General features: G+C 37.1%; 1 protein-coding gene and 1 pseudogene across 7 annotated transcripts in view; one reads left to right on the top strand and one right to left on the bottom strand.

Annotated features, from left to right (window-relative positions):
- LNX2 (ligand of numb-protein X 2) overlaps positions 1–27,434 on the bottom strand; it is an 80,064-nt gene that overhangs the window by 50,860 nt on the left and 1,770 nt on the right. The gene's annotated exons all lie outside the window — the stretch shown is intronic.
- On the top strand, positions 17,008–17,620 carry LOC113920426 (annotated as a pseudogene).

Genomic DNA, 27,434 nt, shown 5'->3' with positions numbered 1-27,434 from the left:
AATCCTCTTCAAATACAGATTTCCCCCACTATCTGAGAGCAGAGCATTCCAATGAAATCTATTGCTAAGTTGAAATGACATAAAGCAAAGAAGCAATCACCATTAATTTATATGGAAAAAATTTTGAGCATTCCCAGACCCCAAAAATAACCTCTCTTAAGCTTTTCTGATACCTTAGGACACATCCTGCCAACAGATGCACAAAATAAACAGAGACAAAGCACAGATGCTCACAGACACAGTTCAAAGCTGTGGCGGCTTGATGGCAAGATGCTGAGTGCAGCTCTCCAGGAAGGGCTGTGGGGCCGCTCTGGCCACTCTGGCCAACCCGGATGTGCGCTGCCTCTGTTCACTGCAAAACAAACACTGAATGCTGTTTTTGCTTTTGGGTTTTTTTGTTTTTTTGTAAAAGCAAAAATCCTCTTTGGATTTCTTTCGATTAGTGAAAACAGATACTACTGTAGATCCTTTGAAAAAGCAAAGTGGCAGAACACAAACTTTTGAAAAGTGGGGATACCTGTTATTTTGCCTGTGTAACTACTCTTAATAATAAAATACACACATAAAATTACTGAGAGCTTCAGTTAAGCATGAGAGCCAGTTTTTCAAACGCAGAGGTGTTAAAATGGTGGCTGCCTATTTTACTGAGTTAAATAATTCCACGAACATACAGAAAACAAGGAAATTTATGGCTTTTGAGAAGTTTATTCAGCTTTTCAAAATATTATCTCAGGATATTGCTTCTGAATGGATTTAGAATTTCACGGCCATAGATATTATACTGTGGCCTTTAATGTAATTTTTAATTACATTAATTACATTCATCTTTAATATATTAAATTGCACCCCATGAATACTTACTGAATGTCCAGTACGTGCTAGGCTGGGAACTAGGCAAATAAAATTAAGTACCTAATACACAATTCTATTAATTGAACACATTTACGTCTCCATTTTCAACCTGTATATTTAACAACAGTTTTTAAGAGAACAAATTTGATCAAAATTGGAAATAATAACAAAAGAAAAATTCATTTTAATTTGTGGCTCTTGGCAGATAAAATGTTTTCAATGTACATTCTCTTCATTTTAATTCATTTCACTGGAATTTGAAAAGCAGATAGAGGCACACGGTAAATGCCCATAAAAGGAAATCCTTTGGCTTAGAGAACAATCTTAAAGCAGGTCAGAAATCCATTACACAAAAATAAATATTTTCAACTAAATATGACTTATATAATTATTGTGAGGGCGACTTTTAATCTACATGAGTACTGAAGTATCCAGTTCACAGAGTTTACAGATTCATTAGTTAGCTAGATGAACTTTACTTCTAAAAACAAATTCTAACAGAAAATATGGTAAAAAGGAAAGGACCTGCTGGAGGGACGTTAAACTTAGAGGTGCAGCCAGTCCTCAGATGAATGCTATGTCATGAATTTATTTTCTTAATCTTTTCTCTCATCCCTGTCCTTCCCTTTCTCTATTTCAATATTATTCTCTACCCTTACCTGCCTTTTCTTTTTTAAACAAAATCTAAGGTAATAAATCTCAATAAACTGGTTTGTATACGATTTATGAAAATTAATATACTACCTTGTTCTAAGGACATTTGTTATATACAGAAGACAAAATGAAATATTAAAGGAACAAATATTTAATTAATTTAAGATACTGCCAAAGAAGGATATCTGAGTGGAGCTGACTTAACAAGGAGATTTTCTCATACTCCCATTATCATAAGACATGGATAGATGCCTCTTTGTAAAGTTTAACCTGCTGGCATGAGAGTGTTGCATTTTCCCCTCAAAAATGATCAGGCTTCCTGTCACCCTTCCTGTTTTTTCCGTTATCAATAGTAAAACTCTCTATCATTAGATAGATTATTGCTGGAGGGAAATGATGTGAATAGGTCCGCATGTTGGGGAGAGGACTATGGCAGCAGATTTGGTACAGGTTAGGAGGTATGGCAATAATGCAAGAAGGCAAAACAGGAAGTTCCTGCAATGGTCAAGATGAATGGTAATGAGAACCTGAACTAATGTAATGAGTAGGAATAATCAAACGAGGGGTGGATTTGAGCAACAGTGTAGGATGTTCAAATAATAAAGAGAGAAACAAGAGGGCAAGGGGTCAGCATATCAAAACCAGCACAGACATATCAAAGAAAAAAGAGCTATAAGTGAACTTTCCTCATATTTCCCACCAAAATACAACTACTTTCCCTATAATTCAAGATTAGTTTCTCAATCATAAATATAAGAATTTCCTGATACTTCCTAAAGCCCAAATTTAATAACCCATTTACTATCATACTGTGATTTATCCTCTGTGGAGAAATAAAATGTCTTGCAAGATTTACAAAAAATGCCCATCGTCTGGAGGAGTTGTAGTCTCAGGCTCTAACCTGCTTTGAAGAACAAAGGCACTGCGCTAGACAATCAGCAAAACTTCTTCCAGCTCAAACATTCCAGCATAGCACTGGGCAGGGAGTAGGGGGAGCTTAGAGGAAGGAAGTCTCGCCACTGTTCAAAAGTAAAACACAGAACAGCTACGGTCAACACCTATGGCCCACCCTGTCTGAAATATCGATGCCCAGTAAGCTAAGGAAAAACATACAGTGTAGCCAGAAAAAAAATTGAGACCCAGGCAACTAAAATGAGAACAAGTGAAAAGAACAAGACCATGGGGAGAGGACAAAATATTAGGATTTTTGTTGTTAGACAAGGGCCATAGGACTGATACCATGAAGAGACAAAGACTGTAAATTAAACAGGGATTAACTCATGAGAGCAATTTTAAAATATAAAAGGAATCACTGAGGAGATAATTATAATAGCTGATATGTACTGAGTGCTCACTCTATGTCAGGCATTAACTGAGATGGGGAATTAAGATTTAATCTTCATGAGTTTGATACATCAGCAGCAGCAGCAACCTCATTTTTCAGATGAGGAAGCTGAAAGAAAGAAATATTAAGTAACTTGCCCATCATGCCAAAGCTAGTAACTGAGTGAACATGATTCAAATCAGGCAGTCTGATTCCAGAGCTATAATTTTGTAAGTACATACACTTACAAAATAAATATGTAGAGGTTGCACAAGCCAAAATATGCCAAACTCATATATGTGCATATAAATAAATGGATGACAGACCCACAGGGAAATTATCTACCCTCTGTTGGTAATTGTAGAGGCTAACTTCCAGAAGAAAATAGATATTGCTATTTGTATAAAAGGGCCAAAATACTAGAGAGACCTCATATTTTTAGTCTCAAGGGAATTTCCAGCAATTTTGCATTTTCATTTTTATTTTTACTGTGATAAAACGGGGCCTTCAAAATCAACATTCCTCTTTAATTCACAAAATCCAAATAACTTTTTGCTTCTGCATTCAATATCAAAATCAATTTGAATGAACATAAAACTGTATAGCATCTCAATTTTTGAGCTGTCCATCAATCTCTAAAAGCTTCTTGGAAAACACTCACTTATATTTGCCATGGGACATAAAGTTTTTACAAAGTTTCTGAATGTAACCTTCATATATAAAAGGGTATATAAAGAAATGTTTTAACCATACTTACAGCTTTCTTCCTGGGCCTTTAAGGTATAAAAGGAAAGTTTATGTTTCTTCATTGCAACAATGCTGTCACCCAAGGCCATCTACTACTACCTCATAAATTAATGTCTCAAGATCTGGAATCCCACCTGTTTTTTCTTGTCAGTGGCTCTGAGTTATAGAAGTAGTTTTGGATATAAATGCCTCTATCTCTACCAGCATCCTCAATGCAACATGAACTTTTTTTTCCCCCAAAGATTTTATTTATTTGAGAGAGACAGAGAGTGAGAGAGCACACACACAAGTGGGCAGAAGGGCAGAGGGAGAGGGAGAAACAGACACCCTGCTGAGCAGGGAGCCAGGCTCAGGTCATGATCCCAGGGTCTTGGGGTCAGGCCCTGAGTCGAAGGCAGACGTTTAACTGACTGAGCCACCCAGGCACCCCAACGATCCTAACTTATGATTCCTAGTAAGAGAGGTTCACTTATATTACAGACAATATAATTATGTTCTAACTATGTAAAGGTTTATTAGTAATACTTATTAACGAAGCATTCATTAGGAAAGAAAATCAGTAAGTGATAGACAGTAGAATGAAAACAAACAACAAAGTTATCTAGCAAAAACAGAACAGCATTCATGCTTACCAACACCTGGAGCTCTGCAGCAAACTATTTTAATGGAAAGGAAGACCTTCAAAAGAATACTGGAAAAAAGTGAATATTGAACAACTCTCCCTCAAATTAAATTTTTATACTTTGGTTCTCAAAACTCAAGAAACCTCTATCCGAAAACTTAAACTTCTGTGTCTTGGTTAACAATGGCAGCAGCAAATATCACCTACAGAGTATTAAGAGTAACCCCAACAATCTTGGTTGCTGTTTCCATGGAAACAGTCCAAATTAAGAAAACCTAACAGTAAAACATAATGTATTAAAAAAACAAAACACTTTGTTTTTCCCTATCAGTTAACTAACATGGCATATAACAGGTACATAAATTAAGCACTAGAAAGTTAGGAATTCACTCAAAAAACATTTGCTAGTTATATGCTATGTGCCAGGCACTGTGCTAGGGGAGAGGGTTACTGTGGAGAAATAGACAGACAGTCCTTGCCCTCACGATCTTAATCTAGTACAAAGGTCTCAATTAGCCAGTGATACAAATATATATAAAACAATAAAAATACATGATATATCTTTAGAAGAGCTTAACAAGGACGTTCAAAGTAAAGCTTCCCTGAGAATGTGACATTTTAGCTGATATTTGAGGAAGGTCAACTGAAAAGTCCTCAGAGAGCATGAGGAAAAGCTGGGAAGACTGCAGGGGTGCGAGTAATTCACAAGACACTAGGGACAATGTTAAGGATTTAGATGTTTATTCTATAAACAAAGAGAAAATATTGAAGGGTTCTAAGGACAATGACGAGATGAGATCTGTAATTTCAAAAACTTATTCCGGATATATTGTGAAACAAGAATTAAGGGGAAGCTTGAAAGAATGGAGGGAGTCCAGTTAAAAAACCATGAGAGTAGTCTGAAAGAAAAAAGAGAACTTGAATTAAGACGCTAGCAGTAGAGAGGGAGAATGATTATCAGGAGGCAGATAAGGACTGAAGAGACTCCCCACATTATATTATACCTACAAGATAAGGAGCCACAAAAGGAAAACTATCTGGGGGAAGGTGGCATCCTTCATAGAATGATAAAACAAAACACATACCTGGTTGTTTCAAAGACACCATAACAGACCCAAAATCAAACCCAAGATCATTTCCACCAAAATTTGGCCCTCCACTGGAGAATGGGCTCATTAGCACTCACCATATAGGCACACAAGCCAGAAACTCAGAAGTAACCTTTGATACTGCCCTCTCCCTTACCTCCCACACCTAACCCTGTATAAAGTCCTACCAATTATACTCTGCATAATTCTGCTCTGACTTCACTCTCCAACTATTACTTCTTCCACAGTCCTCATGCATTTCACTTCTCTATTCCACAGATTCTCTATTTGTTCCTTTACAGTGTCATGCCCCGTTTTGACTCAAGGCCTTTGTAAATGTTCCATCTGCCTGTAATATGTAATACTGTAATACTCCTTCTCACTATCCTCTCCTAGATAACTCCTTGTTTTTTAAAATGTGATGTCTAAAAAAAAAAAAATGTTCCATATGGCACTCAAGACTACGACAGATCCCCTATTACCTGGTCTTAAACACCCTTGTGTTTCCCTCTTAGTACTTATCACAGTAATTATTCATCTGTATGATTATTTAATATGTCTCCCCCACCAGAACGGAAGCTCTGTGAGTGATGGGCTGGTGCTCTGTTCAGCATTACAGCCTTAGCACCAAACACACCACCTAGCACACAGGAGAAGATCAATATTTTTTAAATCTATCATTAATTCAAAATTACTGATAAATTACCCAGGATATATAAAGGAAAGAATTTAGGCTAGGTTTACATATCTATACGAGAATGGAAAGTATTTAACAGGAGTAAGATAGTCTTTTCCCTCAAAGAACTTCCAATCTAACCAGCAGACAACCATTATATAAGCAAAATATACATACATAGAGACATAGAAGCCTAACTGGAGGATCATACACTAAGTAATGAAGCCCCTAAGCAACACTACTTATAGATACAAACTGAATGAGCGTCTCTGTAGGATTCTCCCAGTTGCAAATGATAGAAAATCTGACTGAAACTGGCATAAGTAAAAAAACAAAAACAAACAAAAAAACAAGTCAGGTGACTGGACTTAGGACTCTCTCTCCCTCTCTCTCTCTCTCTCTCTCTCTCTGCTTCCTCTGGACACACAGGCTGTATGAACCTGGAGCTGGGAAACTTTTTACCACTCCTTCCCTCTTCCCCCTCAGTTAAAGAAAAAAACAAAAAGGCATTATATAAACAACATGCAATAAACTCCCAGAGAAACCACACAACTTATAATAATCTATCTAAAGACACTGCCACTCAGCCCCACTTTTTCCTTTTCTTTCTTTTTTCTTTTTGCGAGGTGGGGAGGGGCAAAGCGAGAAGGAGAATCTGGAGGAGGCTCCATGATGCGGATCTCAATCCTACACCCCTGAGATCACCACCAACCCGAAACCAAGAGTTGGAATCTTAACCAACTGAACCACCCAGGTGCCCCCAACTCTTTGTTTAAAAAAAAAGAAGAAAAAAAAGGAAAACTGACAAGCCCAAAGAAAGACAATTGTATTAATGAGCTAGAATTACTTCTCTGTACTCTGACTCCTCAAATAAGGCTATGATTTAGTATAATTAAAAATACAGAATAAATATCACCAAAGCAAAGAGAAATAAAGTTTATATAACAAATCATGCATGAAAAAACAGGCCATAAAAAGTTCTATTATCAATTAATATTTTTCCAACAATTTACTTTGAAAGTTTTCTAAGTTTAACATTTTTTACAGTGAATGCCTGTATCTTGCAAATCTACCATTAACATTTTATACATTTGCTTTATCTCCTAACTACCCATCCTTCCCTCCATCTTAGCTTTAGAGGTACTTCAGAGTATAATACAGAGGTCAGTACACTTCTCTCTAAATATTACAGCATAGATATCATTAACTGAAGTTTTATATTTGTTGATATTTTTCTTTTGAGGTAAAATTAATATTTCTGCATTGTTTAAAGTGTATATTCACTGAGTTTCTGAGAATTGCATACATCTACATAACATAGACCTCTGTTAAGATATGGGACATAATCATCACCCCAGAAAGTTCCTTCATATCCCTTCCCAACCACTGCCCTGATTTTTTTTTACAATAGATTAGTTTTGCTTTTTCTAGAATATCATATACATGGAAACATAGAGTATGTACTCTCTTGTGTAAGACTTCTTTTACTCAGCACCCAAGTTGTGGTATATATTTAGCAGTCTGTTTCTTCTCATCCCTCAGCAGTATCCCACTTTATCATGCTGCTTATTGGTGGACAACTGGGCTGTTTCCAGCTTTTGGTGATTATAAATAAAAGCTTCTATGAATATTCTTGTACAAACCTATGAGCATATGTTTGGGTAAATACCTGAGAGTGGAAGGCTTGGGATTCAAGACAGGTATATGCTTGGTTTTATTTAAACACACAGTGGGGTGCCTGGGTGGCTCAGTTGGTCGAGCGTGCAACTCTTGGTCTTGGCGAAGGGCATGATCTCCTGGTAATGGGATGGACCCCGGTGTCAGGTTCTGTGCTCAGCATGGAGTCTCCTTCAGATTCTCTCTCCTTCTCTCCCACTCACTCTCTCTCTCTCAAATAAATAAAATATTAAGAAAAAAATAAAATAAACACACACACACACACACACACACACACACAAACTGCCAGATCTTTCCCAAAGTGGTCGTACCAGTTTAGGCTCCCACCAAGAATATACGAGTGGTTGCTCCATATCCTTGCCAACATTTGATATTGTCAGCCATTTTATTGTTAGCCATTGTGTTGTATGTGATTAGTTAACACTTTACTTTTGAGTTGCAATGATTTGAGATTATTATAGCACAAGAATAACTGAGAGGTACATAAAATATAGGACAATATTAAGAAAAATTACAATATTATAAATTTTATACAGAACTTTTATATAAACCTTTTTCCACTTTCTAGAAGTCACATGACTGAAAGTATACTTTCTTCTATAAATTTTAATTTTAATGTATTTTTTATTCTAATTCTAGTAGTTAACATACAGAGTTATATTAGCTTTAGGTGTATAATATAATGATTCAACAATTCTATACATTACTCAATGCTCACTGTGATACTGTACTCTTAATTCCCTTCACCTATTTCACCCATTCCTCTACCTTTAGTAACCATGGGTTTGTTCTCTATATTTGAGTTAATTTTTTAGTTTCTTTTTTTCTGTTTTATTTCTTAAATTCCACATGAATGAAATTAAATATTTGTCTTTCTCTGATTGACATATTTCACTTAGCATTATACCCTCTAGATCCATCCATGTTGTTGCAAATTACAAGATTTTGTTCTTTTTCATGGATGAGTAATATTCCATCACACACACACGCACACGCACACACACACACGCACACACAATCTTCTTTATCCATTTATCTATCGATGGACACTTGGGCTGTTTCCATTAATTTGGCCATTGTAAATAATGCTGCAATAAACATGGGGGTCTATATATCGTTTCAAATTAGTGTTTTTTAATTCTTTGGGTAAATACTCACTAGAAAATACACTTCCATTTAGTTGTCTTAGGAAACAATTATGCTGTCATACGTTAGCACTTTTACTTAGGAAACTGGAGTCAAAATACTAACTTTTCTTTCTGTTCATCTCCTACTACTTAATAACTTCCAACAATTCATGGCTCACCTAACAAGCCATAATTCAGGATTAATAATATGAATTGAAACACATTTGTTAAACAGAATATTGCCCAAGTCTCCCTTTAAAACATAACTCGTTTTCTATTACTAAAAGAATGTCTTCACCTTTCCCAACATAATTCCATTTTGGAATTGTAGTTAATATCTTTCAATTAAGTTCTAGGGGGACAAGAATAGCATCTGATGCCAACCCTTTAAAATAAAAACAAATACACACCTTGGTACAATTGCATATTCTGAATTACCTTATAAAAAGCAAGAGCTTTTTATATCCTAGAATATCCTAGAAGCAAGAGCAAATCATTACTTGGATATATTATGACCATTTCCCATAGGATATGCCTATGTAAGTGATGCCATTATAGAACTCAGCATGTGATTATCCCAGTTAGTGAACTGCCATACATCCACCGATGACAAAGAAATACTAACAACACTGGCTTGTGGAATCCACCAGGAATGCTTGAACAGGTGACCAGCTTCAGAAATGGCCAGACCTCTCTTTTTATGCACTTGTTCCTGCACGTATATACCAAGCAGCAGCCAGAGCCTACACAGCTATTTTCTATTTTCCTTCTACACAAATTCCAGCAATGGGGCACAAAGTTATAAGAAATGCTTCCTGACTAGCCTAATGTTACTACACTATACGGTGGTAAATAAGCTTTTGTTCAGTGAAAGAAAATGACAACTCAAATATCCTTCCACCAGAAACTAGACGTCCAATTGCAATTTTAATAAACACATATCTTATTAGTACCACTCTGCAAAGCACAGATTTGTTTCTCTTATGTTTTCTGAAATGTTTTCCTTACTAAAAAACTCCATAATATAAAAAGAAAAACCCCACAGCACAGAGTTAACCACTTTTGGCATGCCATGCTACGGTACAGGCAAGGAGAGCAAGCCCGGCCAGGGGAGCCGTACACGGGGCAAAGTCAACTGCACACACAGTGCAAATGCTCTTCAGCTAATGACTACTCTATAAGGCCACCCAAAACTGAATGTGTTCTGCAAAATGAATTGCTTTCTCAACTTTGGTCTCTCTAGCTGCTCTTTATTTCAACAGTCATCATCCGTATGACTACAAAAGGTATGCATATAATCGTGCTGAAAATGAAGGATAAGTATCTCCCTAACTTTAAATGAAACCTTTACTATATAGGCTGAGGCACTTTCAAGGAAACAGTGGGTAAAGAATAAGAAACAAGTGGGTAAGGAGGAATTAGGGGACATCTTTGGAGACTATGAAAAATTATCATCAATCTCACCCTAAGTCTCACTGCAGATTAGGAAAACTGTCCAACAATTATAAATGGGGACAATAACAAACAGGTATATACCTGGTAGAACGGATTACACATCATATTTTTCTTACTCTTGCTTGTCTGTTTTCCAGATTTTCTATAAGTATCTATTATCTAGTGTTTTTTTTTTTTTTTAAGATTTTATTCATTTATTTGACAGAGACACAGCGAGAGAGGGAACACAAGCAGAGGGAGTGGGTGAGGGAGAAGCAGGCTTCCCGCCGAGCAGGGAGCCCGATGCAGGGCTCGATCCCAGGACCCCGGGATCATGACCTGAACCGAAGGCAGACGCTTAGCGACTGAGACACCCAGGTGCCCCTATTATACAGTGTTCTACCACTTAAGTACTTTAATAATATAAAAGTAAAAAAACTCTATTATTCCACAAATAAAACTTTTTAAAAAAAGAAAGCCTAACACTCCAAGGGTCACTATGAAGAACATTAAGCTAGGAAAATGTTACTCTTTTTTGTAGTAACCTATTTTTTTTTTAAAGATTTTATTTATTTATTTGAGAGAGAGAATAGAGATAGAGAGAGAGCATGAGAGGGGAGAGGGTCAGAGGGAGAAGCAGACTCCCCACTGAGCAGGGAGCCTGATGCGGGACTTGATCCCGGGACTCCAGGATGATGACCTGAGCCAAAGGCAGTCGCTTAACTAACTGAGCCACCCAGGCGCCCTGTAGTAACCTATTTCTTATGCTTGCACCTAAACTGCCATTTTTTAAATCAAATTTTAATGCGGAGGTTGGGGGGGGAATTCCTTGTCCAAAAACACCATACAGAATAAATACACAAATCGTGCAGGTAAACATCTCACTAGGTACCGTTATGAGAAAGATTTGATAAAACAAAATAAAATCAGAGTAAAGCTCATTACAACAGTCAAGGTAAATATACTTTTTAGGTGCCAATCTCTGAAAAGAAGCAATTACTATCTCCCAAAAAAACAAAAGTCCAGGACCAGATGGTATCACTGGTAAATTCTACTGAACATTTGAAGAAAAATTAATACCAGTCTCAACTCTTCCAAAAAACAGAAGAGGATGGAACACTTCCAAATTCATTTTATGAGGCCAGTATTACCCTGATAGCAAAACCAGACAAGGATACCACAAGAAAAGAAAATTAGAGGACAATATCCCCAATAAACATAGATGCAAAAATCCTCAGTAAAACATCAGCAAACCAAATTAAACAACACATTAAAAAAATTATACATCATGTTCAAATGGGATTTATTCCAGGCATGTGAGGATGGCTCAACTCCACAAATCAATCAATGTGATAGATCATTTAAATAAAATGAAGGGTAAAAACCACCTGATCATCTCAACAGATTCAGAAAACACATGTGACAAAATTCAATATCGATTTATGATAAAAACTTTCAACAAACGAATACAGAGAGAATGTACCTCACCATAATAAAGACCATACATGATAAGTCCACAGCTAACATCACACTCAACAATGAAAAGCTGTAAGCTTTTTCCTCTAAGATCAGAAACAAAACAAAGATGCCCATTCTTGCCACTTTTATCCAACATAGCATTGAAGTCCTGGCGAGAGCAGTTAGGCAAGAAAAAAAAAAGGCACCCAAATTGAAGTGAAGAAGTAAAACTGTCACTAAATGCAGATGACATGATATTTTATATATAAAACCTTCAAGACTCTACCAGAAAACTGTTAGAATAAGCAAAATCAGTAAAGTGACAGGATATAAAATCAATTACAAAAACCTGTTTTGTTTCTATATACTAATAATGAACTATCAAGGAGACATTAAGAAAACAATCCCATTTATAATTGTATCAGAAAAAATAAAATACCTAGGAATAAATTCAACTAAGGAAATGAAAGCCCAGATACAACTAAAACTGTAAGAAATTGATGAAACACACAAATGAAAAAATATTCAATGCTTATAGATTAGAAGAATATTGTTAAAATGGCCATACCACCCAAAGTAACATACAGATTCAATGTAATCCCTATTGAAATTCCAATGCCATTTTTTCATAGAAAGAGAACAAACAATCCTAAAATTTGTAACCACAAAAAATCCTGAATAGCCACAGCAATATTAAGGAAGGAAAAAGCTGGAGACATCGCACTTCCTGATTTTAAACTATATTACAAGGCTACAGTAATCAAAACAGTATGGTACTAGCTTAAAAACAGACAGGCAGATGAATGGAACAAAATAGGGGGCCCAGAAATAAACACACACATATACGGCCAATTACTTTACGACAAATGATCCAAGTATATACAACGGGGAAAGGACAGTCTCTTCAATAAGTGCTGTCGGCTAATAAGACAGACAAATACGAAAGAATGCAGATGAACCACTGTCTTACATCATACACAAAAATTAACTCAAAATGAATTAAAGTCTGGAACATAAGATCTGAAATTCTACAACTCTTAGAAGAAAACATAGGTGGTAAGCTCCCTGACATTTGTCTTGGTGATGATTTTTTGGCTCTGACACTAAAAGTAATGGTAACAAAAGCAAAAATAAACAAGTGGGACTATATGAAACTAAAAAGCTTCTGCACAGCAAAGGAAACCACCAACAGAATGAAAACATAACCTATGGAATGGGAGAAAATCTTTGTAAATCGTGTATCTGATAAGCAGTTAATAACTTAAATTACATAAAGAACTCCTAACAACTCAATAGCAAAAAAACCAAACAATCCAATTTAAAAATGGGCAGAAGATCTGAATAGACATTTTTCCAAAGACAACATATAGATGGCCACAGACACATGAAAAGATGCTCAACATCACTAATCATCAGGGAAATGCAAATAAAACACACAATGAGATATTACTTCACACCTGCTGGAATGGCTAGTATCAAAAAGGTAAAAAATAACAAGTATTGGCAAGAATGTGGAGAAAAGGGAACTCTTGTGCACTGCTGGTGGCAATGTAAACTGGTGCAGCCACTGTGGAATATGGAGGTTCCTCAAAAAATTAAAAATAGGAATACCATATGATACAGCAATTCTACCTCTGGGTATTTTTTTTTTTTTTTAGATTTTATTTATTTATTTGACAGAGAGAGACACAGCGAGAGAGGGAACACAAGCAGAGGGAGCGGGAGAGGGAGAAGCAGGCTTCCCGCTGAGCAGGGAGCCCGATGTGGGGCTTGATCCCAGGACTCTGGGATCATGACCTGAGCCGAAGGCAGACGCTTAATGACTGAGCCATCCAGGGGCCCCTGCCTCTGGGTATTTATCTGGAGAAAACAAAAACACTAATTTGAAAATATATATGCACCCCATGTTCACTGCAGTATCATTTATGATAGCCAAGGTATGGAAATAATCTAAGTATCCACTTAAGGATGAAGGGATAAAGAAAATGTGTGGACACGCGCGCGTGCACACGCGCACACGCGCACGCGCACACACACACACACACACACACACACACACACAAAGGAATACTATTCAGCCATAAAAAAGAATGAAATCTTGCCATTTGCAACAACATGGATGGACCCTGAGAGTATTATGCTAAGTGAAATAAATCAAAGACAAATACTGTATGATCTCACTTATAAGTCAGCAATCAACCTTTCTCTTTCAGGTTTCAGAATTAAAACCACAATTTCTGTAAAATCATTCAACTGCATTATAGCAAAACAATCCCACTTAGTTTCTTTTGAAAAATCATCTCATTATGAGTCCTAGAATAGGTCTATGACCTTTTACACTTGAAACCTACCTCTTCTTTGGTCAACTATATGGTTGAAAGAAAAATGATCTATGAAATGCTCTTCACCAAAAAGGAAAAAACAATTAGGGCTCTATCAGAACTTTATCTTTTCAGAGAAACAACTTAGTAAAGAGTAATGGCTTTCAGATCAAGTAAGTATGATTACCAATCATAGGTAACCACTTAACCTTGTCCAAATCGTATATTATCTCTGAAACTTTCTGAACTCCAGTTCCTTCAATGCAAAGTGCAAGTGCTGACCTCATGGGATTACTGTCACAATTAACAGCTGAATGAAAATTTAAAGCTCCTAGCAGAGTGACAGCCAGAGTAGTCACTCAAATGGTAGTTATTATAATGATTAATATTGGCAGTTCTACTATTCTGCCCATTATGTTTCACACCCAAAGGGAAGGCAGTTTAACAATGAAAAAATTAAAGCCTCTAGGGTGATACACTTAAACTACTGAAAATAATTTACTTTTTTGTCCCTCCAGATCAATATCATATTCTAAATGGACTCAAGGAAAAGACCATCTTTCCCCTTCCCCTTCTTAGAATAAAATGGATGCACTCAACACTTCTTAAAATGAAAGTTATCCTAAGAGTGCCCACTACAAACATTAATACAGTAAAGGTACAACCTGCAGAACTGATCAACACTGTAAAATGCACCAAGACATTTATGATTAGCAAGAAGATTTGTTAAACAATTATTAATTCAGCGTAATTTGTACTACAATATTCCCTAATAACCAAACTTTTTAGCAAAATTTAAAATGAACCAAATAGATATTCTTCCATGGTTGTACTGTATTTGCTAGATCAAAGGAACCTAGTAAGAAAGTTATCATCAAGATGACTAAATCTTTATTATGTTTAGCTATCCCTTTAAAAAAGCATAAACAACAGGGTCATGATTTATAGTTTCAAAAAAAGGTCAGATAATCCTTTTTTCTATAATTGTAACCAGATGAGAAAACCCCTGCATGGTAATACGTGTTCTTCAAGAGATAAACACTTTTTTAAGGTAATACAATTCAGGTGAGATCAGCAAACACATAAAAAACTGAATTTCAAAAAGAAGAATAAATTAAAACAAATTTTGAGCTAATTTAAATCAAGATACAGAACAGTATGTATGTATTTATTATTATTTTTAATCCGAGGGGCTTGAACTCAGGACCCTGAGATTGAGACCTGAGCTGAAATTAAGAGTCAGACACTTAACTAAGTCACCCAGGCACCCCCAAAACAGTATGTTTAAAAACATCTGTCCATGATAGATACACACATGAACTTTTATGCACAAAATATGTCTAGAGGGATACACTACTACTAACTACTACTACTAATAGTAGTCCACTCTGAAGGAACTGAGTGGCTGGGACACAGGAGTGGGAGTGAGGCTTCTTTTTCATAAAATATCTATTTGTGCAGATTGACTCTTTTTTTTAAGTTCATTTATTTATTTTTAAGTGATCTTTACACCCAGTGTAGAGCTCAAACTCATGACCCAAGCTCAAGAGTCACATGCTCTTCCAACTGAGCCAGCCAGGTGCCCCTGTGCAGGTTGATTTATATGCGTTATGGAAGTATACCATGACAGGAGCATGTACTAAAGGAAATAAAGTAGAACATAGCCAAGCTTGGCTATGATTATACATGACTAAAATTAAAAAGCAAAGTAAGCCAACAAGACATGGTCATCAAAAATCACAATATTATGGAGCACTAAAATGAAGTGTTGTGCCCAAGTGTTGTGCTTTTTCTTCATCTGTGTCTCATCTCCGTGTTTCACAAATAAGTAAAACACAAGCCTAAATATTAAGTAATATTTATCTGCAAAGTGAGTGCATACCATAAAAATGGGAGAAATGTAGTTACCACGTAACAAAAATACTAAGAATTTTGTTGCAAGACACATACACAGTTTATACCTATTCTATTCAAACTCATTGAGATGTCAGGTGTTGTAACACACTTCCAAGAATCAAGTTAACATACAACTGTAATACCACCCACAAAGATAGGCTCATTTGTGTTTTCTTGTATTCACTTCCACTACTGCTGCTTAAGGGAAATCTGCTGTTGCATTGTTTCTAAAAATGTACCACAACGTCAACTGATGAGTCATGAGTCACACTCCAAATTCTTATGTACCAAAGAAAGCAGGGCACAAAAGTCTTACACATCAATTGTAGAGATGTTTAATCAGCTAAGTTACAAATCAAGAGTTCCTTATGACACAGATCATAGTTTTTTGAAGAAATATGAGAAACTTGACAATAAAACTGCAAATTCCGTAAGGATTGATAAAATCATTTGCCCTTGTTCCCTCCTAATAACTGGAAGGTTTGTTTTTGTTAACTCAGAACATACGAATAGTAAGTACTGCTGAGATACTGACAGGTACAAACTGAACAAACTCTCAGCTTCATGAAAAGACAAATTATCGATGATTTGCCAGATGCCTTGCTTCTCCTCTAAATTCCTTCCAATTTTTGCTGTTTAGCAATTTCACTGAGTAAGAAACCTCCAGGAAAGGATAAGGCAAAGGACAGGAACCAGAGATGCCACTATTTTTCTTTGGCAGTATTAATTAAAAGTTTTCCTGGTGAAGAAGACAAACTAATGGCTGAAAGGAAATGTGAGGACCAGCTGTAGACTTTAGTCACCAGTATAACAGACTATTAATATCTGACCGCATCATCTTATTTTCTTCCTGGCATGTCATTATCCTTTTCATTAATCTGCTTACCTGTTTATTGTTTCTCTCTCCTCCCCACCCCCACAGCATGTAAACTCCTTAAGAGCAGGGATCCCACTTGTCTTGTTCACTGCTATATTGTTGCCATCTAGAACAGCCTGGTACATAACAGGCATTCAATAAATAGCCAGTGTTGGGGGGAGGGGAATACATAATCATTACTTAACTATCTCAGGCCCTGCACGATCACAAATACGCTGAAACTATTTTTCACTGGGGACTACTCTTTACCTATAATGTATAATAATAATTACACTACTGCCTTGCCACAAGATTCTATGCCTAAGTTTTACTATTTAAATGTCGTATTTGGATCTTGCTCTTGCCGTGTGTTGTTGTTGGAGGACCCTCCCTGCTTCAGATTTACCAACAGCGTGAATCAAGAAAAGTTAGCCAAACTTCAGGCTCAGGTCTGGATAGGGGACTAAGGGTACAGCTCACAGAAAGAAGGTGGTACATAGAACAGCTACAGCTGATGACAAAAAACTTCAGAGTTCTCTAAAAAGACTGGCTGTGAATAATATAGCTGGTATTGAAGAGGTGAACATAATTAAAGATGATGGGACAGTTATTCATTTCAACAATCCCAAAGTCCAAGCTTCCCTTTCTGCTAACACCTTTGCACTTACTGGTTATGCAGAGGCCAAACCAATCACAGAAATGCTTCCTGGAATCTTAAGTCCACTTGGTGCTGACAGCTTAACAAGTCTTAGGAAGTTAGCTGAACAGTTCCCTCGGTAAGTGTTGCATAGCAAAGCACCAAAACCAGAAGATACTGATGAAGAGGATGATGATGTTCCAGATCTCATAGAAAATTTTGATGAGGCATCAAAGAATGAAGCTAACTAAAATTTTTTCTGGTGTTTGGAAGCTGGCATGGACTAGATTTGACAAATCAGCTATGTGGTTCCAAAGTTTTACAGACATGGAGAACATCAACTGTTACTAGTTCAGTCATATAAATATTTTGTATATTAATAATGCTGTTTGTTCAGCATTTTTCGGTCATTTGATTTTGCATTTTGCACTTCCTTCCAGGACCTATTCTTTCGGTCAAAATACGACGTATTGGTGCAGTTTGAGGGTGTTTTGGTGTTTGATTCTCAGTTTTCTGTTTTGTTTTTTTGTTGGGGTATTTTTGGTGTGTGTATGTTTATGTATGTGTGTGGGTATGTGTGTATACAGTGGACAGCAAATTGGAAAATAGTTCTATTTATCCTTCTTCCCCCAGTAGAAAATAAAACAAATCTTTACATTTGGAAAAAAAATAAATATATTTGTATCAAAATATAGTAATTGTGATAAAACTATTACCTGACTAGTCTCAATTTCTGAGAACAAGAACTTTTAAAATTCACTTTCATATCCCAAATAGGTAGAATGGTACACAAGTACAGAGCAGATATTCAAATATTTGAACAAACGATTTTAAAAGAATTTTAACTGGTGGCATTATTAGCCATTTTCTATTTTCTTTGCATAGGATTTCCTAAATTTTCTACACCTAGCATTCCTATAATTAAAAAAAATACAGTGTTAGAAGAAAAACGGAAACCACTGTACCCTTATGCCCCAATGTTCTTGATAATGTATGCAACAAGGCAAATCAAACAGATGTACTGTTTGCTTCCTAAGAGCTATCAGACAGAAAAATATTCTTTAAAAAAGAAATATTGCTATTTTAAAAATGAATTCGAAATATTTTTAAGAACATTAAGCTTTATCTTGCAGAAAGATATCCTTTCATAAACCCTAGTATACTTCAAGAGTAATTTCTTTGTTTTTTATTTTTATTTTTTTTAAGATTTTATTTATTTATTTGACAGAGAGAGACACAGCGAGAGAGGGAACACAAGCAGGGGGAGTGGGAGAGGGAGAAGCAGGCTTCCTGCCGAGCAGGGAGCCCGATGCAGGCCCGATCCCAGGACCTGGAATGACCTGAGCCGAAGGCAGACGCCCAACGACTGAGCCACCCAGGCGCCCCTCTTTGTTTTTTATTAACAGAACTATTTTGCTTTCAAATAACCAAAAGATTAATTTGTTATGGAGACATAAGGAATGCTGTACTATGAATAAACATTTTAAGAACTACTTAATAATCTGCTTTCTCCAGCATCAACTTTGATTTATTGCCTCTGGTGAACCCAAACTATACTAAAGAAAATTCAGTCACACTGTCATATTTAGAAAGACTAAAAAAATCATACTGAACACAGCTTCATAACACGTAAACCCTTTACAAGAAAAAAAATTAACACAATACACATTAGTTGAAAGTTAATTTTGATGTTTTAATAGATTTTATCATCCTTCTATATCCTGCAAAATGGTTTCACTGAAATTTTTAGTCCTTTCTGTAAATAGCTACTATATATTTAAAAAAATCCAGACTCACAGAATAAATCTTGAAAGCTTTCTTAATGTTATTATATGCCTTTCAAAGGTAGAAAAATCATTCAAATGTGTTGACAAATGTACTCAATATACCAGGAAAAAGAAAAGGTCAGAAACCTAGAAAAATTATTTTTAATTTTTTAACAAACTCTGAAATTAGTCTATTGAAGCCTCAATTAATGTATCTCATCTATAATGAAAGCACAAAGCCTAAAATTAGAGAAATTAATGAGGCTAATAAATATTTCATATGAGATCTAATTGCTATGGATACTTCTGAAATCTTTTTAAACGGCCCTGACAGAATGGCCTTAAAAGTTATGCTCAGCAACTGACCACATGCATTACATATTTGTAATAAAGAGGCACAAAATGCAATCACCTGCACTCTGATACTTGGCTTCTTCCCAATCATTTTATGTTTTAGCTTCAGCTAGCCCTAGACTACTGATTGTTTCCATACTGGTGTCTCACAACTGTAAGAGACAAAAAGGACAGAGAAACTCACACTAGAATATATTACTAAGTATCATGTGAGAACTGTGTCCTAGCCTAATTACTGTCATCAGTCCCCCCAAATTAAATTATTCCATGTATTTCAGTCCTTTTCCTCTTGTTTCCATAAGCAAAGTCTCAGAAATTTTGTTTGGACCCTTATGTTACACCATATTCAAACACTGACTTAGGTAGACTAAAGAACTGAAACTATAAAACTCCTAGAAGAAAACAGGGGGTAAGCTTCATGACACTGAATTTGGCAAGGATTTTTTTTTGGCAAGGATTTCTTGATTACAATACCCAAATTATAAGCAACAAAAATAGACGACAGGACACACAATCACATATATCACATCAAAGGACACAATTAACAAAGTGAAAAAGCAACTTAAGGAACAGGCAAAAGATCTGCAAATAATATACCCAATAAATGGTTAATAACTAGAATACATAAAGAACTTCTACTAATCAACAAAAATCAAATAGTCCAATTAAAAAATGGGCCAGGACTTGAATAGACATTTCTCCAAAGATGATCTACAAATGGCCAACAAACATAATGAGAAGATGCTCAATATTACTAATCATCAGAGAAATGCAAATCAAAAGCACAATGAGTTATCACTTCATACCCATTAAGATGGCTATAATCAAAAGCTACAATCAAAAAATAGAATAACAAGTGTTGGTGAGGATGTGGAGAAACTGGAATCCTTGTATACCACTGGTGAGATTGTAAAATGGTGCAGCCTCTATGGAAAACAGTATAAGGGTTCTAAATAAATTAAAAATAGAATGGCCATATGATCCAGCAATCCCACTTTTGGTATTTAAAGAACTAGAATCCAAAAGAATTGAAAGCAGGGTGTCAAAAAGATATTTGCACATCCATGTTCATTGCAGCACTATCTGTAACAGCCAAGAGGTAGAGGCAACCCAAATGTCCAGCAACAGATGGACGAATAAGCAAAATGTGGTATATACATACAATGGAGTATTATTAAGCCTTAAAAAGGAAGAAACCCTGCCACATACTATAACATGGATGACCTTCAGGTCATTATACTAGTGAAATAAACCAGTTACAAAAAGACAAATACTGTATGATTCTACTTATATGAGGTATCTGAAGTAATCAAGTACACAGAAACCAGGCCCTAAGGGAAAGAGGAAACAGGGAGCTTTATTTAGTGCGTACAGTCTTAGTTTTGTAAGATGAAAAAGTTCTGGACATCTGTTGTACAACAATATGAATATACTTAACACTACTGTACACTTAAAAATGGTTAAGATGATAAATTTTATGTTATATTTTTTACCATAATAAAAATTGAAGGAGTGTAAAATAGTTTTGTTAATTATCATTATTTTTTTATAAGGATTTTTTATTTATTTATTTTGACAGAGAGAGACAAAGCAAGAGAGGGAACACAAGCAGGAGTAGTGGGAGAGGGAGAAGCAGGCTTCCCGCGGAGCAGGGAACCCGATGCAGGGCTCGATCCCAGGACCCTGGGATCACGATCTGAGCCAAGGCAGACGCTTAATGACTGAGCCACCCAGGCACCCCTAAATTATTATTTTGATAAGATTCCTTTTACTTTACTTTAACCACTGAACATTTAGTGTCTGCATTGAGATATGCTTTAAGTGTAAAATATAACCAGATTCCAAATACTTAATAAGAAAAAAATGTCAAATACCTTACTTTTAGGTTGACTTCATGTTAACACATTTTTAATATATTGCTTTAAATGAAATATAATGTTAAACTAAAAAACTATTGTGTTATCCTGTAAGAAGAATAACTAGAGGGAAATGTAGGGTCAATGGAGCTTTGTTTTAAAGGTTTAAAAAGACTGGAGCATATTTAGGCTGGTACAGAAAAGCCAGCAGGGGGAAAGAGATTATAAACACAGATGGGAGTTAACTAACAAAAGCCTCTCCTGAGAGACTCTGCAGGATGGGATCAAGAGCACTGTGTGGAAAAGCTAGCCTTCCACAGATCCGAACTGTACATACATTAGTGAGGAAGGGCAGGGACAGAAACCCGAGAAATCAAATCAGATCATCACTAAGTGACCAGATTACTTCCAGACTGTAGAAGTGGGGCTTGGACAAAAGGGTTTGTCAGTAATGAAGGTCTGGAATAACCCATGAGTGATGAAGAACACGTTCCTTATTTAGGGCCAATAAGGCCTATGTGATCTGGCCCTGCCTTCCTCCCTGGCCTGAACCCAGGCCTCTCTCTGCCACCTCCCTCATTCATCTTCTCACCCTCCTTCAAAAGGCCATCCACCTGACTGCTTCTTTTCTTTTCCTTTTTTTTAAGAGTTTATTTATTTATTTGACAGAGAGAGCACACAAGCTGGGGGAGCGGCAGGCAGAGGGAGAAGGAGAAGCAGGCTCCCAAGGAGCAGGGAGCCCAATGCGGGACTCGATCCCAGGACCCTGGGATCATGACCTGAGCCGAAGGCAGATGCTTAATGGACTGAGCCACCCAGGCACCCCGCCCGACTTCTTTTGAGGAGAGTTTACCTGTGCAACGCCTACTCAGCCAGGTATCTGTTCAAAGACAACTTCCTCAGGGAAGGTTTCAGGGACACGGAGCTGCCCAGAGACTAGTTCCCCTCACTAGTGCTACCTAATAGAAACAGGGTATGCTCCACACAGGTCATTTTAAATGTTCTTGTAGCCACATTAAACAAAACAAAATAAGAAACAAGTGAATGAGTTACTTTTAATATTCTATTTAACCCAATATACCCAGAATTTATCATCTTATTTCAACATGTAAATATAAAAATTACTGAGGTATTTTACCTTATGCTGATGCTAAATCTTCAGAATCTGGTGTGTACTTCACACTTAGAGCACATCTCAATTCAGACTAGCCTCATTTCCGGGCACCTGAGTGGCTCAGTCAATTAAGTGTCTGACTCCTGGTTTCAGCTCAGGTCATGGTCTCAGGGTCATGGGATTGAGCCCCAGGTCGAGCCTGAGTCCAGCCCCGAGTAGGGCTCCATGCTCAGCAAGGTGGCTGCTTGAGATTCTTTCCCTCTCCTCCTTCTGCCCTTCCCTTCACTCGCGGTACGCACTCTCTCATTCTAAAATAAATAAATAAAATCTTAAAAAAAAAAGACTAGCCTCATTTCAATAGCCACATGTGTGACTACAGTATTGGACAACATAGCCCTCTACTATTTCTCCAGAGCACTTTACTATAGTGGGTGTTATTACTTGATGAATGTCTATCTCCCCTGGAATGTAAGCTCTATTAGGATACCCCAGTGTTCTTAGGTCAGTGTCAGAGCACTCATAGGTGCCAAATAAACATAACTGACTGGGGGAAATGGTAGGGAGGGGTTGTTTGAGGGACAATTACCTGCATCTAGGGCCTGGCCTTTCATTGGTGTTACCAAAGCAACTCCCGGAGAAAAGGCAGAGTTAATCAGAACAGGGATATTATCTGGCAGACACAGCACAAAAACAAGTTCAAGAAAGGCAGAGGTACCAGTGAAAGCATATTCCAGGTGCTTAACAAGGGCTTCCAAACTGGATAGGGAAGAAGACCTTGACACCAACAGATGTTAATACAACAGGGAAGGGGAGGTGGAATTAAGAGATGGGCAAGCTGTCTCTGTCAAGAGGAAGGGCACTGTAATAGAAAGTGTGGGTGGGAGAAAGCGGGAAGGGCAGGGTAGGAAGCTGTGGTCAGAGAACTGGATATATAAATTCAGGATTTCTGATGTGAAAAGTTTGGAGGAATGTTAAAATACAGTGGAAGTGAAGATCACTGGAGGTGAGTAAAGGTACTAGAAGTGAAAGGCATTAGTCACCCTGCTTGGAATGACTAACTCCTTGACTGAATGTCTTTTAAGATTTTAAGCTGTACAAAGGCAGGGACAGTCTTTCATGGTCTACACAGCCCAGTGTTGATCACATCAAGCATGCTTATACAAATACAATTCAAAGTTCAAACATTAAAATCATGTGGAAGAAAAGTGGCAATGGTCACAACAATGAAGATATAAGTGAAGGACTCCAATTTATTTGTTCAATATTTATGTAGTTTGGTTGAACAGTATTAAGAATTCTGAATGATGCATTAATTTTTTAGATTGGTAGCCAAACTCTTAATTTGGGGGGGGGGGGGGCGGGATAGGAGGGCAGAGGAAAGGGTATAAATATTTTCCAGACTTACTTTACTTTTATCTATAAAACAAAGTAATAGCCAACAGAACCTTTAGAAGCTCTATTATAGTCAGGTACATCTTATTTTTGTGAGAGATACAGGTCCTCAAAACTTGGTTATAAACATTTCTTACAATGGCTATTACACACTTTAGGGCAATTTGTTATTTAAAAGAACCCTAAGATTACTCTTTCAATAAAGAGAAAAAATTAAAACCTCATTTGTTTTACATATGAAAGTGGTATGTTTTTTAAGTGGACACATGACTGTTTATAGCATATTTATATATATATATATAAAAGCACATATATACTTGTGTGTATATTGTATATAGTTTTACTGGCTTATTGCCTATTTCCTGCACTTTTTTTCTACTTCTCATTTCTCTTACCCAGTCCAATTTTGAGCAAAAATAATTTTTCCCCCAAATAATTTTTCCACTGAGGGATTCTGATTGTCAGAAGTAACAGTACTAAACCTCAAGGCTGGAAAGATAAAGGTGTAAGCTATGCTTAAACCCTCTACCCAAAAGACTTCTACTATTTTTTCAGCTTTTCTAATCAAGCAAGACTTCCAGAGTTTTGCTAATAACCGAGAGGACAGAGTTATGACACAGCTATTGTCTGTTCGACTCTGAACCAAGCAATAACCCTGCCTAAGTCTGCTCCTCCCACCACACCCCTCACAGCTGTCAAAGGAAAATGTGAAAAAGGAGGGAATCATGTAAATAATTACAGTAGTAGGTATTGAAGTCACTGAATTGGAAGAGCCATAAATTCTATTACAGTTGCTGTACCTTCCTGTGGGTACATGAAGCGCTTGAAGTTTCCTTGCTGGCTCAATTCTCTTTTGTTTTCCCTCTGACCAATGATTGTTCCAAAGATTCAGAGAAATCTGTGAGCCAAGACTGATCAAAGCCAACGAATCCATTTCATTCATTCATGCGTACATTACTATTTATGATTCTAAGCACTTGGGGATTGTTCAGTGAGCAAAACTGATATGATCCCTGCTCACCTGAAGCATTCTCTCTAAAGAACAGATCCTACGATACCTGCTTAAAAGCACGCTAACCAGATGACAGTTTATTATCATGATGTATATTATGAGCACTTGCTTTTTAAAAAATTTCCTTCAGGGCGCCTGGGTGGCTCAGTTGGTTAAGCGACTGCCTTCGGCTCAGGTCATGATCCTGGAGTCCCCGGATCGAGTCCCACATCGGGCTCCCTGCTCAGCAGGGAGTCTGCTTCTCCCTCTGACCCTCTTCCCTCTCGTGCTCTCTCTCATTCTCTCTCTCTCAAATAAATAAAATCTTAAAAAAAATAAATAAAAATAAATAAATATTAAAAAATTTCCTTCAAATTTTCATTAGACTAATACACAAAATAGCCATGTCTTTTAACTCCAACCTATCAAAAACTTACATGATCAGACTTTTCTACTGTTTTGTACTTTCAGAGGAAGAGACATAGGAGAGGAAAACTGAAAGGAATTTTCTTTGTAAATCTCCCAGGCCCCATAACAGAGTCATTTTAGGCCTGGCCAAGTCTTCTACAACCATAATTCGACATGCAAGATTTGCATATATGTGTGTGTGTATGTACACACATATATACAACACATATATGTATACATGTGTGTATATATACACACACATGTATGTGTATGTACGTATATCCTGCGTGTCAAATCATATATATTACACACACATATATACATACATGTATCTTTTTTTCAACCAACACTGCTTCCTGAGTGGAACCTTTGAAACAAGACCTTTGATTCTTCTAGAAACCTTGTTGGATTTTGATATATGAAAGTGGGCCTGGAGTGAATTTTAGCCCCATAAGCACGGAAAAGTTAAATGACACTGAATAGTAAAAAATAATTTAATTTGGGGGGCAATCAGAAAGGAAAGAAAGAGGAGGGGTAGAAGGGAACAGAGCCAACCAGATTATGAGCCCAGAGCTTCCCTGTGATGGTGGCCAAAACTCATTTTAAGGATAGAGATGCCTAATACTCAGCATGAACACTGCTGACACTGCTATATTATAAGCCTCTTCTTTGCCTCCCCTTTCCTCAAATCTTCCAAACAGCTAACCACAGGGGCACCTGGGTGGCTCAGTCGGTTAACTGTCTGCCTTTGGCTTGGGTCATGATCCCAGAGTCCTGGGATCGAGCCCCATGTCAGGCTCCCTCTTCTCCCTCTGCCCCTTCCCCTGCTTGTGTGCATACTCTCTCTCTCTCAAATAAATAAAATCTTAAAAAAAAAGCTAACAACACCCACAAAGGCTTTATACGAACTCTTTATTTCCTCTTTTCCATTCTTTTCTAGCTCCTGCCCAGCACATCTATCCAACATCTTCATCACAGAAATCTCAACCATTCATTAGCACTTCACTGGATTGGTCCAAAACTAATTATCTTCTCTTCCCCATTTCTACTTCAGTTGCTTTTAATCACTCCTTTTCGTATCTTCCAACATTCTACTAGCTCATTAATGTCATCATCACTAAAGGAACAACTAATATTTACTGAGTACTTGTAACATGCTAGGTACTCTGCCAAGGGCATTTTATGTGTAATTTCATTTGATCCCTACTAGACAGGTACTACGATTATTTCCTAAATATTAGGAAACCAAAGGTCAGGATGGTACTTCTATGGGTAAACAATGGAATTCAACTTTTGTACTGACTTCACAGCCAGTTTAACCAGTACACTCCAATGCCTCAAGTCAAAAAACCTAGGAATCATCCTCTCATTGATCATATCTAATCACTTACCTAGTCTAACCAAATATACCTCCTCAGTGCCCCATCAGCTCTACCTCCGCTACCTCCACACAGAACAACCAGCATCTAGCAAGTCCTCACTATGTGCCAAGCACTACTTTTTTTAAGATTTATTTATTTGAGAAAAAAAGAGAGAGCGCACACATGAGCAAGTTGAGAGAGGGGAAAAGGGAGAGAGAATCCTTAAGCAGACTCCCCACTAAGCACAGAGCCTGCCTCTGGGCCCCATCTCAGGACCCTGAGCAGAAACCGAGAGTCCAGTGCTTAACCAACTGAGCCACCCAGGTGCCCCATGACATTCTATTTAAAATCAGCAGCTTTGGGGATGCCGGTGTGGCACAGTCGGTTGAGCAGCTGGCTCTTGGTTTTGGCTCAGGTCATGACCTCGGGGTAATGAGCGCAAGCCTCCCTGCTCTGTTTCAAGTGGGCTTGGGATTCTCTCTCTCTCTCCCTCTCCCACCCTCACCTGCTCCCCACTCACCCTCTCTCTCTTCTAAAATAAATAAAATCTTTTGAAAAAACTTAAAATTAACAGCTATGTATCACTAAGTAGATAAAGTCCAATTTTCTTCAATTGGCACACAAAATCCTCCATGTTTCTGTTCAAGTCAGTTCAACAAGTATTTAAGTGCCTACTGTAATCAAGGCAAAGTGCTAAGTGCTCTGAAATGAATAATACACCAGCCCCTGACTACTATTCCAACGCCAAACAATGCGCCCCTCAGCCAGAGTAACTACATGTGGATCTCATAATGCAACACCCTACATGTTAGTCTCTTTGCCT

This window comes from Zalophus californianus, chromosome 3 (genome assembly GCF_009762305.2).
Source record: "Zalophus californianus isolate mZalCal1 chromosome 3, mZalCal1.pri.v2, whole genome shotgun sequence".
NCBI lineage: Eukaryota > Metazoa > Chordata > Mammalia > Carnivora > Otariidae > Zalophus > Zalophus californianus.
The sequence above is the reverse complement of the archived record's forward strand: the minus strand, read 5'-3'. Positions and strand labels throughout refer to the sequence as shown.